The sequence below is a fragment of the Colossoma macropomum genome, unplaced genomic scaffold (genome assembly GCF_904425465.1).
Source record: "Colossoma macropomum unplaced genomic scaffold, Colossoma_macropomum, whole genome shotgun sequence".
NCBI lineage: Eukaryota > Metazoa > Chordata > Actinopteri > Characiformes > Serrasalmidae > Colossoma > Colossoma macropomum.
This window is the reverse complement of record NW_023494786.1, coordinates 1,118,518-1,132,862: the sequence shown is the minus strand read 5'-3', so window position 1 is coordinate 1,132,862 and position 14,345 is coordinate 1,118,518. Positions and strand designations below refer to the sequence as shown.

Below are 14,345 nucleotides of genomic sequence, written 5' to 3'. Positions count from 1 at the left end.
CAAAGAGAAAATGGATGCTTTTAAGCTCACATTTGACCGACAGCCGATTTGGTCAGACTCTGAAGATGAGACGACACTCAATTCCCAAACTGTCGTCACCACTGAGCAGCTTTTCAGTCGGCAGCTGTGACAGAAGAGCAGCTAAACAACCTGGAATCAGCCAGAAATGAACCCAACACCATTCGCCAAACTAAATGGGCTGTAAGATGCTTTACAGACTGGCTGGAACAGAACAACATTAATACTGATCTGGCAAAAACTGACAAAACTGAGCTGAACCTGATATTGCGGCAGTTTTATGGCTCAGTTTGTACTTCAAAAGGCGAGGCTTACAGCAGACTGTGCAGCGAGTAGGCGGAGCTCGTTACTCTGACGTAGCAACAAGCCACTTGTTAAGGAACTATAATTTAGCTAAATTAAAGCATTGAAACATATTAAATGCCATATTCATGGCCCGGTTTATTTATTTAACTGTTGTATAAAAGCAATAGAACACTTGAGGTCATGTGTTATCGCCAATAACATCGCCTTCGGCTTGTGCCTGCGACCAAATCACAGCCATGACGTTATTTCGCACATAACACACTCCCTCTCGTCTTCTATTGCTTAAATACAATACATATGGGAAGTAGTATTGGTACATATGACCACTTACATGTATATAATACATATGGGGACATGGTATTGTTACATATGCATACTTACCTGTATATGATTTAGATATAAGTATGCCCCACATTATGACCCACATCCTGGCACCGGATGAAAACAGGTGTGTGCGTGTGTGCGTTCTTCACAGATTACATTTCTCACAGTGGAATATCAGATTGACCTGCTAGTAGCACATGGTCTCAATCACTTTCGCCTGGACTGCCGATTTACACACACACACACACACACACACACACACACACACACACACACAGACACACACTAAAGCGCTGTCTGGACGTGCTCCATATCTGTAGGTGTTCTCCAGCTTCTGTGCGCTTTTGTGTTTCTGCTCCAGATGTGTTTGTGTAATTATCTCTTTAGAAACAGCTGCGTGTGGTGTGTGGTGTGTGTGTGTGTGTGTGTGTGTGTGTGTGTGATGTGTGTGGGTGTGCAATTATTTGTTCAGGTTGAAACAGGAATTTAAATTCCTGCCTCTGTGTTCACGCCAGTTCAGCCTGCAAGAGAAGAGGTTGTGTATGTGTGTGTGTGTGTGTGTGTGTGTGTGTGTGTGTGTGTGTGTGTGTGTGTGGGCGCTGATGGGCATTTGTGAGTGTGTGTGAGTGCCAGCCCAGAGGCACAGTTCAGCAAAACATATGTCAGAAACCACATAATCAAGTGTGTTTGAGGTTCCTGAACAAACTGAATGACTCCACATGATTTATGTGCGTGGTTAGCGCCGGGCTAATTGGTGGGGTATGAGCCCAGTAGCGTCCAGTAACGATGTCTCGTACATTCATCGTGGACTTGCATATCGGGATGATGGTAAGACCACTAATGATACACCAGTCGTTAACTTCTTTACCTTTTCTAGATCGCTGCACCGGCGCATTTGTTCGTCGTTTTTATTCTCGCGTCCCATTTTGAGGACCGAATCAGGGAGCGACTGCGCTGTGCGATGCCTTTGATTAGCTGTGCTTTGTGAATGATTGACCTGCAAGACGCGACAGAAGCCGAGAGACGAGAGACAAACAGACCTTTAATTCAGTGTTTTCACTCCAGGTTTGGAGCCCCTGCACTGTATAGTTCAGTGTTTCTCTCTGCTGTTCACACCTCGTTCAGCTCAAGAAGGGATTAATTAGCTAATTATATCAGGTATTTTAACCAAGAAACCACAGTTATGCAGTGCAGGGGTTTCAGGACTGGAGCTGAACTCTGAACTAACTGCACTAGCAAACTTACAGAATCACGTCTGTCGAAACACAACGTCGTTTTCCGGCCCACGACATTCAGTCTGATATTTAACGTTAATGTTTCTCCATTCAAACGTCATTTAAATCTCCAGAAACACAGAGTGAAGTTATACCGGCTGTCTGCAGCTCCGTTAGGGGGACGACTGGTTATCTCTCGGCTGTTAACTTTAGAAAAAGTGTGTGTGTGTGTGTGTGTGTGTGTGTGTGTGTGTGTGTGTGTGTGTGATTCCTCTCCAGTTATTTCCAGTCTTTCAGCAGAGACTTATTTCACAAGCAGCAGCTGCATAATTGAGCAAACTAGCATGCAAAGGTGTGATCAATACGCCAATATAACTGTCTGTGTGTGTGTGTGTGTGTGTGTGTGTGTGTGTGTGTGTGTATTATTCACACAGCTTTGTTTCCTGGGCGTCTGACTTGGAGCATCGATTTCCCAGCATGCAATATTCACAAACATGCTAAGGAATCCCTTTTAGTTTAGACCTCAAACCTGTGATAATGCTAATTTCTTTTAGGTCCCCATGTAGTTTCCAGTAGTGTGTTAGCGCTGAGCTAATGCTCGTACACAAATATATGGCTGTTCTGGATTTAACACATTTGATGCTTGTAAAACTCATTATTTATTCGAAGCTTCTAACAGACATTAGCACATATTTGAGCTTTTGTGTATCAGTTTTACAGTGAATCTTACAGTCAGTTGCTGCCGCCGCTGTTTTCCATTCCTAACTACCCGAAACCTGGCTTATATTAACATTCGGTTATCTAGAACCTCCTCAAAGCGTGATTGGTCAATTCCACCATCAGTTCCTAATTATGTAGGTAGCTATTCTAACTTTTAAGGCCTTCTGTCTGGCTCCTGAAGCCCTAACCAATGGGAGAGCTCGCTTGGCTGCATCTACCTAGATACCACAGAGGAAAACAATCCTGATTGGCCAACTTTCTGTTAGGCGTTGTAAGATTTTAACCCTATTGTTTCCAACCAAAAGTTAGCAATGAAATAAGAGTATTATCGTAATAGCACAATGCTAATTGTTGAGAAATAAATGTCTATTAGCTGCTAGCAGTATTAGCATCACTTCACAACAAAAGAAGCAAACTTGAGACACTAAACATGTCTTGGCTGATTGACTACATCAGATTTTTTGTCAATCTATCACTTCAATGCTGCTAACTTTCGTAGCTAAAACTGCCACAATAAGCCATAATGGACCACTGTTATTCACCTCACACTGTGCGAACCTCATTCCTGTGAAACAGGAACCGGTGGGCCCCTGCGGTGGCCTGGGGTGCTGATTGATCTATTTTTAATGAGCAGAAATCATAAAGAAAAAGGGAACCTGATCTCCTGTACTTCCATGCTGTAATGGCAGCCATCAGAAACCTTCCGTAGGAGCGAATTTCATCCAGCCGATAACAGCACCTCATACATTCCCATATTCTGGATTTAATGGTGTGCCATAGCGTGTAATAGTGTGTCATGTGCCTGTATATCACCCATATATTGCAGTGTGAAGTCGCAGAGTATCCTAGAAAACCATGGACCCGTGCCGAACATTGGCTAGAACTGTGTTCAAACATACATGAGTTATTACGGTTATAAATGCGCTGCTGTCGGAAAAAAAACTTGTATGTCAGTTTTTGCCGTTTTTCAGTTTTTGACATAATCTGAACGTGCCTGTTGTTTTTTACATTGTGTGTAAATTTCATGAAGAATGGACCAAAAGAAACGGTCAAAAATTACTTGAAAAAAATCTGGCTCCATTGACTTACATTAAAAATAAAGTAGGTTTTTTCCTTCTACTGCAAAGTTGCCATTTTGAAGACACAAGGTTTTGTTCCGACATATATATATATATATATATATATATATATATATATAATCAGAACATGCATTCACTGTCCACTTTATTGGAAACCCTTACCTTGTGTGAATGAATATGTATTTTTTTGCCTTTTGAGAAACAGTAATGATCTTTACGTTTTTGTTGTAAAGTTTTTGGGATGCTTTACTTGAAAGGTGTCTACATAACACATTCATAACATCTTATCTCTCATCTCCATAACATGTTCTTGAATGTTTAAATCAACGTTTATAAATTATACACATTTTCCGTGACATTAATATGGACTACTATGTCATTTTACTGAGATACAATTTTTTTTTTCAAAATAAAAGTCTTAATTTGTTTGTAGTATATTTTTGATTTTTGTTTGTTTTATTTAATGTCACTTGATTGTCTTTTACTGATATACCGCCAGTAATATCTGATATCTGATGTATTAACCATGATTGGAAGCTTAGCTGGAAATAAACAGATTAGCATAGGTATTTAAACTGCTACTGTTAAGGAAAATTGTTGTTATGTTGTAATTCTTACAATTAACACGTTGAGATTTTATTATTTTTAATAGGCTTGTTCCATTCTGATTGGGTACTTTTCATGATAGCCTTTAGTTTAGCTCGCTAATGCTAACCAGCTATGCTCAGCAATGAGGCAGGTTAACACTGACAGTAATATTAATAGCTGTTGTTTTTCTTCAGGTGTTTGAGGCGGAGTGGCGTGATGGCGAGCAAATCTCCTACAATGAGAGGTAAGTTAGCTAATTTATCTGCACTTGGTAGCTCACTAGCGCTAAGTTTGCATTAGCTTGTGCTCTGAGTGTAAGTAAACCTGCATGTGGCGTGTTTTTATGTAGTTGTATTATGTGTTTCCGTTCTTATAGTTTTTGAGGGGTATAAAGGGGTAGAGGGGTAAAAAGCCCCCCATCATTGGGCTGTGGAGCAGCAGAACTGTGTTCTCTGGAGTGATGCAGCTCCATCCGATACCTTTGGGATAAGTTGGAGCGATGTTTGTTACATGCTACCATGCTAAATAGTATGTCAAAATCAGAGATGCTCACAAGTCATTCATGCAAGTCTGAGTCGAGTCTTTGAGGTGTCACTCTGAGTCGAGTTTTTGGGGTGCGAGTCCATGTCGAGTTTCAAGTCTATGATGTGCAAGTCCGTGTCAAGTCTCTCAGGTGTGAGTCTAAGTTGAGCCTCTGAGGAGCAAGTCCGAATCGAGTCTGTGGGGTGCAGGTCCGAGTTGAGTCTCGAGTCTCAGAGATGCGAGTCCATGTTGAGTCTCTCAGCTGTGAGCCCAAGTCGAGTCTCTGGAGTGTGAGTCCGAGTCGAGTCTCCAGTCTCAGAGGTGCGAGTCCGAATTAAATCTTGGGTCTCTGGCATGCAAGTCCGAGTCTTGAATTTTATTGGTGCGAGTCCAAGTCAAGTCTCAAGTCTCTTGAGCTGCAACTCTAAGTTGAGTCTCAAATCTCTGAGGTGCCAGTCAGAGTCAAGTCTTGAATCTCTGAAGTGCGAGTCTCGAGTTTTATCGGTGCAAGTCTGAGAAAAGTGTGAAGTCTCTGATCTGCAAGTGGATTCTGGAGTCTCTGAGGTGCGAGTCAGAGTCGAGTCTCGAATCTCTGAGGTGCAAGTCAGAGTCAAGTCTTGAATCTCTGAGCTGCAAGTCTAAGTGGATTCTGGAGTCTCTGAGGTGCGAGTCAGAGTTGAGTCTCGAATCGCTAAGGTTCAAGTCAGAGTCCAGTCTTGAATCTCTGAAGTGTGAGTCAGAGTCTCGAGTTTTATTGGTGTCCGAATCAAGTCTCACGTCTCTGAGGTGCAACTCTAAGCAGAGTCTCGAGTCTCTGAGGTGCGAGTTCGAGTTTCGAGTCTGTCACGGAGCAAGTGCAGTGCCAACTTTGCCTCTTTCCTTTAGGGGATTTGGAGCCCTCTCTGGCGAAAATATGTAATTGCATGCAACGTACGGAAGAACATTTCGTAAGGTCGGTTGACCTTCAGACCCCCTAAAGTGGATGGATCTGACTTTTCCGAGTGTATTAAAACAGAATTCGTAGAGAATTTAGTCGAAAGAAAATTTTTGTCGCGTCTTCTGAGGATGTGAGATGATAATTCTCTACGTCGTCACATCTTCATCAGTAATGTTGATTTTGAGATCATTTGAGGCCTAAACATCGAGCCGGACCCTCTTTTGGAGTCTGTGTGTGACGTTAATATATAGACGTACGACGTGGTGCGAAAAACTCGACGCCTCTGACTTTTAAACGATTATTTCAGGCTCTACAGGGCGACTCTTGTTTCTACACACTCAGTAATGACACTTCTTTCAGTTGTAACAAAAGATATAACACAGTGCTGCTTCAACGCGACATTGAACCTGACGCCGCTGCAGCTGTGGGGGCATCAGCGCCGCAGCAATGAGCGCGATTAAAACTGACATGGAAGCTGAGGAGTTCACGGCTGACTGTGAGTTGGGGCCACTCGTGCCGCGGCGCTGCATGTTAAATGCTGCTCCATTAGCCGTGATTTCCTCGTAGCTGTGTTTGCTCCTTTGAAGCGCTATCGGCTCTGCCTTCAACTCCTGCAGGCCCGCGCTAATGCGGCCTGTTTACGGCGCCGTCAAATCTCTAAACTTCCAAAGCGCGGCAGAGCTGGAGGCTAGCGCTCGCGCACAGCGCTGGGAAGCATGAATATTTCACAGCGTAAACCGTCTTTTAGTCTTCGTCAGCTGAGGAGTCTGATGGGGCGTTTTTCTTTTTTCTCGCATGGCAACATGTGGTGTGTGTGTGGGGTTTGTGTGTGGTATGTGTGTGTGTGTGTTTGTGTGTGTGTAGTCAGATACAGACTGAAGGCTTTGATCACGAACCCTCACAGTTATCTGAATTATTAAAGCGTATTGTTTCTGAGACCCATAAAAGCAGGCAAACCTGCCTTTCCGTAGTCATATTTTTTCCCTTTTGCTTTGCCTCCTATGCTTTTTTGTGCCCACAGATTATTTCATACATAGTGCAACAATAACAATCATAACAACAACAACGAGATATAATATAATAATAATAATAATAGTAGATTTATCAATAATGGTTTTTAAAAAGCAACATTTTCTGCAGATGTTAATGCACTCGTACTTTATGTTTGATTAACCTAAAAATAGAAGAAAAAAATAGTATTTGGGGCTTGTGCAAAAGTTTTAGCACCAGTCATAGGCTACGGTCAGACTGCAGGCGAATTGGGCTACATTCACATTACAAGCTTCTTTGTTCAAATCTGATTTTTTGCTCAAATCTGATCTCTCTGACACGATGGTTCACACTCGTTTAGGTAAGTGACTCTAATCTGTCATTAATGTGAAATGACCCACATGAGCACATCCTACTCAGTAACGTCACGTGAATGAATCATGTGCATCATCAGCACAAACTAACGAGCAGAACGAGCTTCGCTGAGAAGATCATTAACTCTGATCAGCTCTCAGCTTCATTATTAGAGCGAGACGAAGGAGAAAAAGGTGAGATGAGCTGCTTTTCCACTGTTTACAGGCTTTAACGTCTGTACGGCGCTGCTGCCATGGTAACGCTGAATGATGGTGCACGCGCAGTGGGAAAAAAAGCACATTAATTCCAATCTGAGCGTCACATTAAGGTCGCATGGCCACAAATCAGATATGTATCCAATCTAGGACCACATATGAAAGTGGCTCAGGTTGGATTTGAAAAGAATCAGCTCTGAAAACATCAGATCTGAGTCACATTAGGTCAAAAAATCGGATTTGTGCCACTTCAGCCTGGTAATGTGAACGTAGCCGTGGCGGATTTGTTTCTCAAATCAGATCTTTTGAGATGACTGTCTAGACGGATCAGGTTTGCGTGTCCAGACATCACCAGCCTATCTGCGTGGGTTGCTGTGGTGACAATGTAGGCGTCAGTAACTACGTAGCTACGCTGGATTTTAAACGTAGATGCAGGAAAGATGGAGGTGCATCATCTCGCTCTCCAAACTCTGAAGAAATCTCAGAATCTTCGCCGATCTTCCGATTCCCAGCAATTCTGTCACTCTGGATTCGGCATTGTCACTGCAAATGACGCAAGAGACACACTGAAATCTGTCCAGAGCGTCCAGACTGAGATGCGTCTGTAAAAATCTGATTGGAATCACATTTCGCATGACCTCCACATGTAGTTAGCTGTCTAGACTATCAAAAATCAATCAGGATACAATCTAGATACTCCAAAAATCAGAGTAGGGCCGGCAGTCTAAAGAAGACCATAAAGTCTTAGAAGTTAATTAATTCGTTAGGACCCAACTGACTCATTAGGGCAGGTCAAGCGTAATCAATTCTCTCTTCAAAGCTTGTGCTTATGCACAACAATCATGAGCTCTGGAAGATATTTTAGCACTTCCAGGTCACCGGTGGCAGTTAAGGGGAACTGTGGAAGTCAAGGCCGGATCTGAAAGCTCTCAGATAAAACTGCTGCTATGCTGCCCAGAAAGGCAAAGCAAAACCCCCATATGACCGCGAAGGAAGGTTTGGAGTGGTGGTGCCAGCTTTTGCCATTAAGTGATACTTTATAAAGAAATTTATTTATTTATTTGTTCATATGTTTACAATAGCTGTTTATACTGATGCTACATAGGAATTTAGTTAATATACTTGTCGTTTAGAGTGTGCGAAATATCCTCTGGTGTTCGAGGAGTCCAATGTCGGCTGCTGGCGCTGGTTTTACAGTTGTTCCTCTGTAAAGTCTCTGTTCTAGTGTGGTTAGGCGCTCTTCCTCACGTTAACTGAGATCTTCCTCATCTCTTTTATCTTCAGTTTGGGTAACAATTCACTCTTTACTCCAAACTCTGCAGCACATTGTAAAGTTTTTCAGAGGAATCCGGGCAGAGTTACAGTTTCTAGGCTATGAAGGACCAACTGGGTGAACCAGTCTGCTACTGCGCCACCCTGAGGCAGAGCAGGGCTGCAGCTCTAGATAGTTAAGAATACACACTTTAAAAAGATGTTTCTCCAAGGGTTCTTTAGTAAAGAAAATGTTCTACATAGAACCAAGAACACTCAAAAAACCTTTTGCATGAATAAAGGGTTCTTTGCATCACGAAAGTGTTCTTCAGATTGATGGAAAGGGTTTTTCTATTGTTACAAGCTTGACATAGTAAAAGTAGAAGAACCCTTTTTGGTGCTGTATAGAACCATTTTCAAAAAGGGTTCTATATAGTACTTTTCACTCTGTTTACAGCTCAAACATGTTCAATTATGTTAGATTATGTTCAGGTGTGGGAATATTAGGGAATATTTGCATAAAATAAACCAATAAATTAATGACAGGCTGTAAAATCATTGGTAAATGAGTTTTACTGATTAACTGGGTTACCGCGGTAACATAGTTAACCGTCACTGGGCTCAGGAAGATGTGTATATATGAGCTGCAGAGATATTATGTTAGTGTGTGTGTGTGTGTGTGTGTGTGTACAGGATTAGGCATGAATGACCGAGGTTCAAGACCTGGTCTGAGTGTGTGTGTGTGTGTGTGTGTGTGTGTGTGTGTGTGTGTGTGTGTGTATTAGCATCTGAATGGCTGCGAGGTCGTTGAGATGCGGTTGCTATTGACAGCCAGCTGCTTTACATGACCGGTCACCACCGGAGTCTGAACTGCTGCCTCTGTGTGTGTGTGTGTGTGTGTATGACTCTTTTGTCATGTAGAACACGGTTACACACACACACACACACACACACACACACACACACACACACACAATACAGTTTAACATCTGCATATAAAAATATCACTGACGAATGAGTGTCTCTATATTAGAATCACATTTAAACATCTAGAGAGAGAGAGAGAGAGAGAAAGAGTGAAAAGAGAGAGAGAGGTGAAAAGGAGAGTGAAGGGAGAGGGAGGAGAAAAAGAGAGAGAAGGAGAGAGAGACAGGGAGAAAATTAGGAGAAAACGACAGAGAGAAATGAATGAATGAGTGAAAATAGGGACAGAGAGAGGCGAAATATAGGAGAGAGAGAGAGAGAGAGAGAGAGAGAGAGAGAGATAGGAGAAAAGAGAAGAGAAAAAGAGCCAGAGAGAGAAAGAGGAAAAAAAGGAGAGAGAGACAGTGAGTAAGAGAGACATAGAGAGAAAGAGAGAAAAGAGGGCGAGAGAGAAGAAAGGGAGGAGAGAACGAGTGGCAGAGAGAACAAGAGGAGAGGGAGTGAAAATGAGAGAGGGGAGAGAAAGAGGGAGAGAAAGAAAGAGAAAGAAGGGAGAGGAGAAACAAGAAGAAAGAGAGAGAACAGAAAAAGACAGAAAGAAAGAGTGAAAAGAAGGAGAGAGGAGAGAAAGAGAAGGAGAGAAAGAGAGAGGAGAAATAAGAAAATAGAGAGAAGAGAAAAAGGGAGGCAGAAAGAGAGCACAGAAAACGAGACAGAGGGAAAGAGTCAAAAGAGTGAGACAGAGAGCAAAGAAGGAGTGAGAGAAAGAGTGAAAGGAGAGAGAGAGATGATAGATGTGTGACATTATAAACTAATTAATATTCATCACTGTGACACAGTAAAGCTCAGATTTCCTAGAGAGAGAGAGAGAGAGAGAGAGAGAGATGATGTTAGTGCTACCAGTGACTCCTCCCAGATTCACACCAGTGACTTTGTTTTTGTGGACCCGCCCACTCGTTTAGTGGAGCATTGATAGAGATGGTGAACAGTTAAATCAGTCTCATATCGATATCGTCACATGATTGATCAGGCAGATGTGACCAATATTTGACGATGTACTGATTCCAGTTGTGAAAAGCGGGATGTTTACGTGACGCTGGGCACCAAAATATCTGCATTTAACTCTCTTTTCAGCGTTTATTAAAGCAACAAGCTACAAGAGGCTGTGTATTCCTGTGATTACACCACAGGGAAGGTTGTTGTTAGGCATGACGTGAAGCAGAGTAAAACTCCCTCCCTGTGATAAAATCACTGTAACTCACGGCCTCAAGTGCTTTATTGCTTTTATAAAACTGCGTCCAACATGGAATAGGATAAAATACGCAATTTTTGAGAAAATATTGTAAGTTAATCAACATGAACAAGTTTTCCGCCAAGAAATGTAGTTCCTTTAGAGTGTGGTATCGTTGCCAAGCAACCATGGAAGCTGAATGAGGAGAACGTTTGGTCGCCCATCGCTGTGTTTTGCACTGCTTAATGCAGAAACTTTCACTTTATAAGTACTTTTTGGTCTCAAAATTACCACCACAAGTCTTATTTAGCACCAATCCAGCGGCGCCCTCTTCTCACACTGGGGCTGAATCTCAAACGGCTCCCTGCTCCCTACATAGTGCACTACGTAGGAGTTTAGATACTGGATCCTGCAGCCCAACAGTGAATAACACAGCTAAGAAACAGTCATCTGGGATTCAGACTCATCCACACTCAATAAATGATGCACTGTTTGACTGTAGAGGCTAGAACTTCAGAGACCTTTCCAGAACTTTCATAGCTAGAACACTATTTAGGGAGTATGGAGCCGTTTGGGATTCAGCCTGGGTTTGAAGTGTGAAAGACATTCAAGTGACATTTTTAGACTTTTATACTGCAGTTTTACAGTAAATCACACTGTAAGTGCTTTAATTCCAGCCTGTGATATTAATGATGGAGCTGTTGAGGCTGTTTGCTATATTTTAGCCTGGTTCTAGTTAAGAACATAAGCTGTCAGCTCCTCAGTTTAAACAAAAAACGGTTCTTACTGCATCAGTTCACTCGGTGCTCCATGTGAGCAGCATGAGAGCCAAAGATTATTCATTAACAGCACAAGGGTTTTTCGTGCTGTGGTGCAGTGATACAGAGTTCAGTTGAGATGGTCAGAGGTGTGGGTATATCCTGGATTTTACAACGGCTTCGAACGCAGCTCAGCCAATCAGATTTTAGGACTGGAACTGTCTGTTTTATAACGGGTAGTTATGTCTTAGTTTCTACATTTCCTACACGTTTATGTATCTATATGGGCAGATATGTATGAGAAAAATATGAATATCGGCCCTCAGGTCCCGTATCACACCCCTAATTAGTTGTACTTTATTATACGATGAAATGATATGGTTGGGTGGGTGGAGCCCCCCAGTAGGACCCCCAAACGCACAGAAACGGCCCACAGCGCCAGTGTGAGGTGATTTACTGTGTCTGTGCCATTTCGGAGTGTCGGCACTGCGGATTTATTACTAATTATATTACAGCTGCACCCTCATCCTCTCAGGTGTGTTTCATCTCTCTCTCTCTCTCTCTCTCTCTCTCTCTCTCTCTCCCCCTCTCTCTTTTTCTCTCTCTTTCTCTCTTTCTCTCTCTCTCTCTCTCTCGCTTTCTCTGTCTCTCACTCTGTCTCTCTCTCTCTCTCTCTCTCTCGCCGTCTCTATCTCTCTCTTTCTCTTTCATTCCTCTCTCTCTCTATCTCTTTCCCCTCTCTCTTTCTTTCCTCTCTTTCTCTCTCACGTGCTTTCTCTGTCTCTCACTCGCTCTCTCTCTCCCTCTTTCTTTCCTCTCTCTCTCTCTCTCACTCTCTCTCCCTCTTTCATTCCTCTCTCTCTCTCTCATTCCTCTCTCTCTCACTCTCTGTCTTTCATTTATATCTCTCTCTTTCATTCCTCTCTCTCTCCCTGTCTCTCTCTCTTTCTTTTCTCTCTCTCTCTCTCTTTCTTTTCTCTCTCTTTCATTCCTCCCTCTCTTCCTCCCTTTCCCTCTACCGCTACCCCTCTTTCTCTCTCTCTCTTTCTCTCTCTCTCTCTCTCTCTCTCTGTGCAGTAAATTGGATTGTTTTCTTCTGTTTGGCTGACATTTGACATCTGTCGTTGCTTTCCCTCTTTTCTTTTCTCTCCCTTTCACTCTCTCTCTTTCTCTCTCTCAAGGCTTCTTTAGTAAAGAAAATGGTTCTATATAGAACCCTGAACACTCAAAGAAGCCTTTGCATGATTAAGGGGTTCTTTGCATGGTGAAATTGTTCTTCAGATTGATGGCGAATGTGCTGTAGATGGTTTTATATAGAATTCTTATGAAAAAGGGTTCTATGTAGCACCAAAAAGGGTTCTTCTATTGTGTACAATGTCAAGCTTGTAATGATAGAAGAACCCTTTTTGGTGCTATACAGAACCATAGAAAACACCTTCTCCATCAGTCCGAAGAACCATTTCATGATGCAATGAACCATTGAATTATGAAAAGGGTTCTTTGAGTGTCCATGGTTCCATTTAGAACCATCTATCTCTTCGAAGAACCCTTGAAGAACCATCATTTTTAAGCGTGTAGTACAGATACTCTTGAAAAAGATGGTTCCAGGATATATCAGTTACTGGACTTGAGAAGTCTGTTCGCCGTTCCAGTACTTGAACACTGAAATTTTACTCTATCAATCGTTAGCTAGAACCAGAGACACTGAAAAAGAGCTAACATGTTGGCACATTAACAACTGAGGGGAAAAAACGTCACGTAGAAGCCCACATTAACATTAGCTTAGAAGAAACACAAGCTGTGTCCCAATTCAGGGGCTGCATCCTTTGAAGGGCGCAGTCTACAAAGGCGTGTCCTCAAAGGCCGTGTAGAGCCACGAAGGCTGAACCGAAATGAGACGGTCTGCTCTACGGCGGGTTTCCTGTTTGCGTCGCAGCACCACCCGTCAGATCCTTTGTTGACACGTTTCTCGGCCGCGTAAGAAGGAGCCTTCGGAATGGGACAGTCTAGTCGCTCCGCTGTGACGCAGTCGGCCTTCAGATGCAGCCTCCGAAGGACGCAGCCCTGAATTGGGACACAGCTACTATCAAACACGGACCTACGGCTACAAAACGACTTCAGATCTCTCGAGATGTTCTGGAGGCAAAAGTGATTACATTTGATTCAGTGGCCATCAGTTCTCCTCCTGGACATCTACTTTCAAACGTCCTGCAGCTACCATGCCCTCACCTCACGTTGAAGCACCTGATCGGTCAAGAACGTCACTGGAACCGGACTCTTCTGGTACTTAGAGCTCCAAGACCAGAGGCGATGACCACTGTTCTGACCGAAGATTGTGATAACACAAGAGTTAATAATGTGCAGCATTTCTATTGGTTCAGAATTCCTCCTGGTTCCGCCTCCTGCTTGCCGAGACTACAGAACACACGGCCGAGCGGCCGACCAATCAGAACGCAGCGACAGGATTTTTTAATTTCAGTTGAAACTGTTTTCAGTCTGTCGTTAATGAGCTGATACAGCAATACAGAGGAGATGTGTTTATTCTTCAGTGGAGCGCGAGGCTGAGGAGTGATTCACGGCTGAGACACACACACACACACACACACACACACACACACACTCACACACTCACACACACACACTCACACACACACAGAGTCAAGCTGTTGTGAACGGGGGTCATAATTATGTTTCCAAATATACATCAGTAATAATACAGACTGGAACACAGACGGCCTGGATAACAACCGCACTCTCTCTCACTTTCTCTCTCTGTCTCTCTGTCTCTCTCTCTCTCTCTCTCTCTCTCTCTCTCTCTCTCTATACTCTCTCTCTTTCTCTCTCTCTCTCTTTGTATAGAATCACTCAGACTCACTGACTGCGAGAGTCACTGTAGAGCGCAGTGTGTGTGTGT

General features: G+C 43.0%; 1 protein-coding gene across 1 annotated transcript in view; it reads left to right on the top strand.

The window, feature by feature from the left end:
- The window catches only part of fat3a (FAT atypical cadherin 3a), a 224,554-nt gene that overhangs the window by 50,919 nt on the left and 159,290 nt on the right, over positions 1 to 14,345 (top strand). Inside the window, exon 2 of the mRNA XM_036557265.1 lies at positions 4,444 to 4,493. The gene's annotated coding sequence lies outside the window, so the exon portion shown is untranslated. The remainder of the gene's footprint in view (positions 1 to 4,443; positions 4,494 to 14,345) is intronic.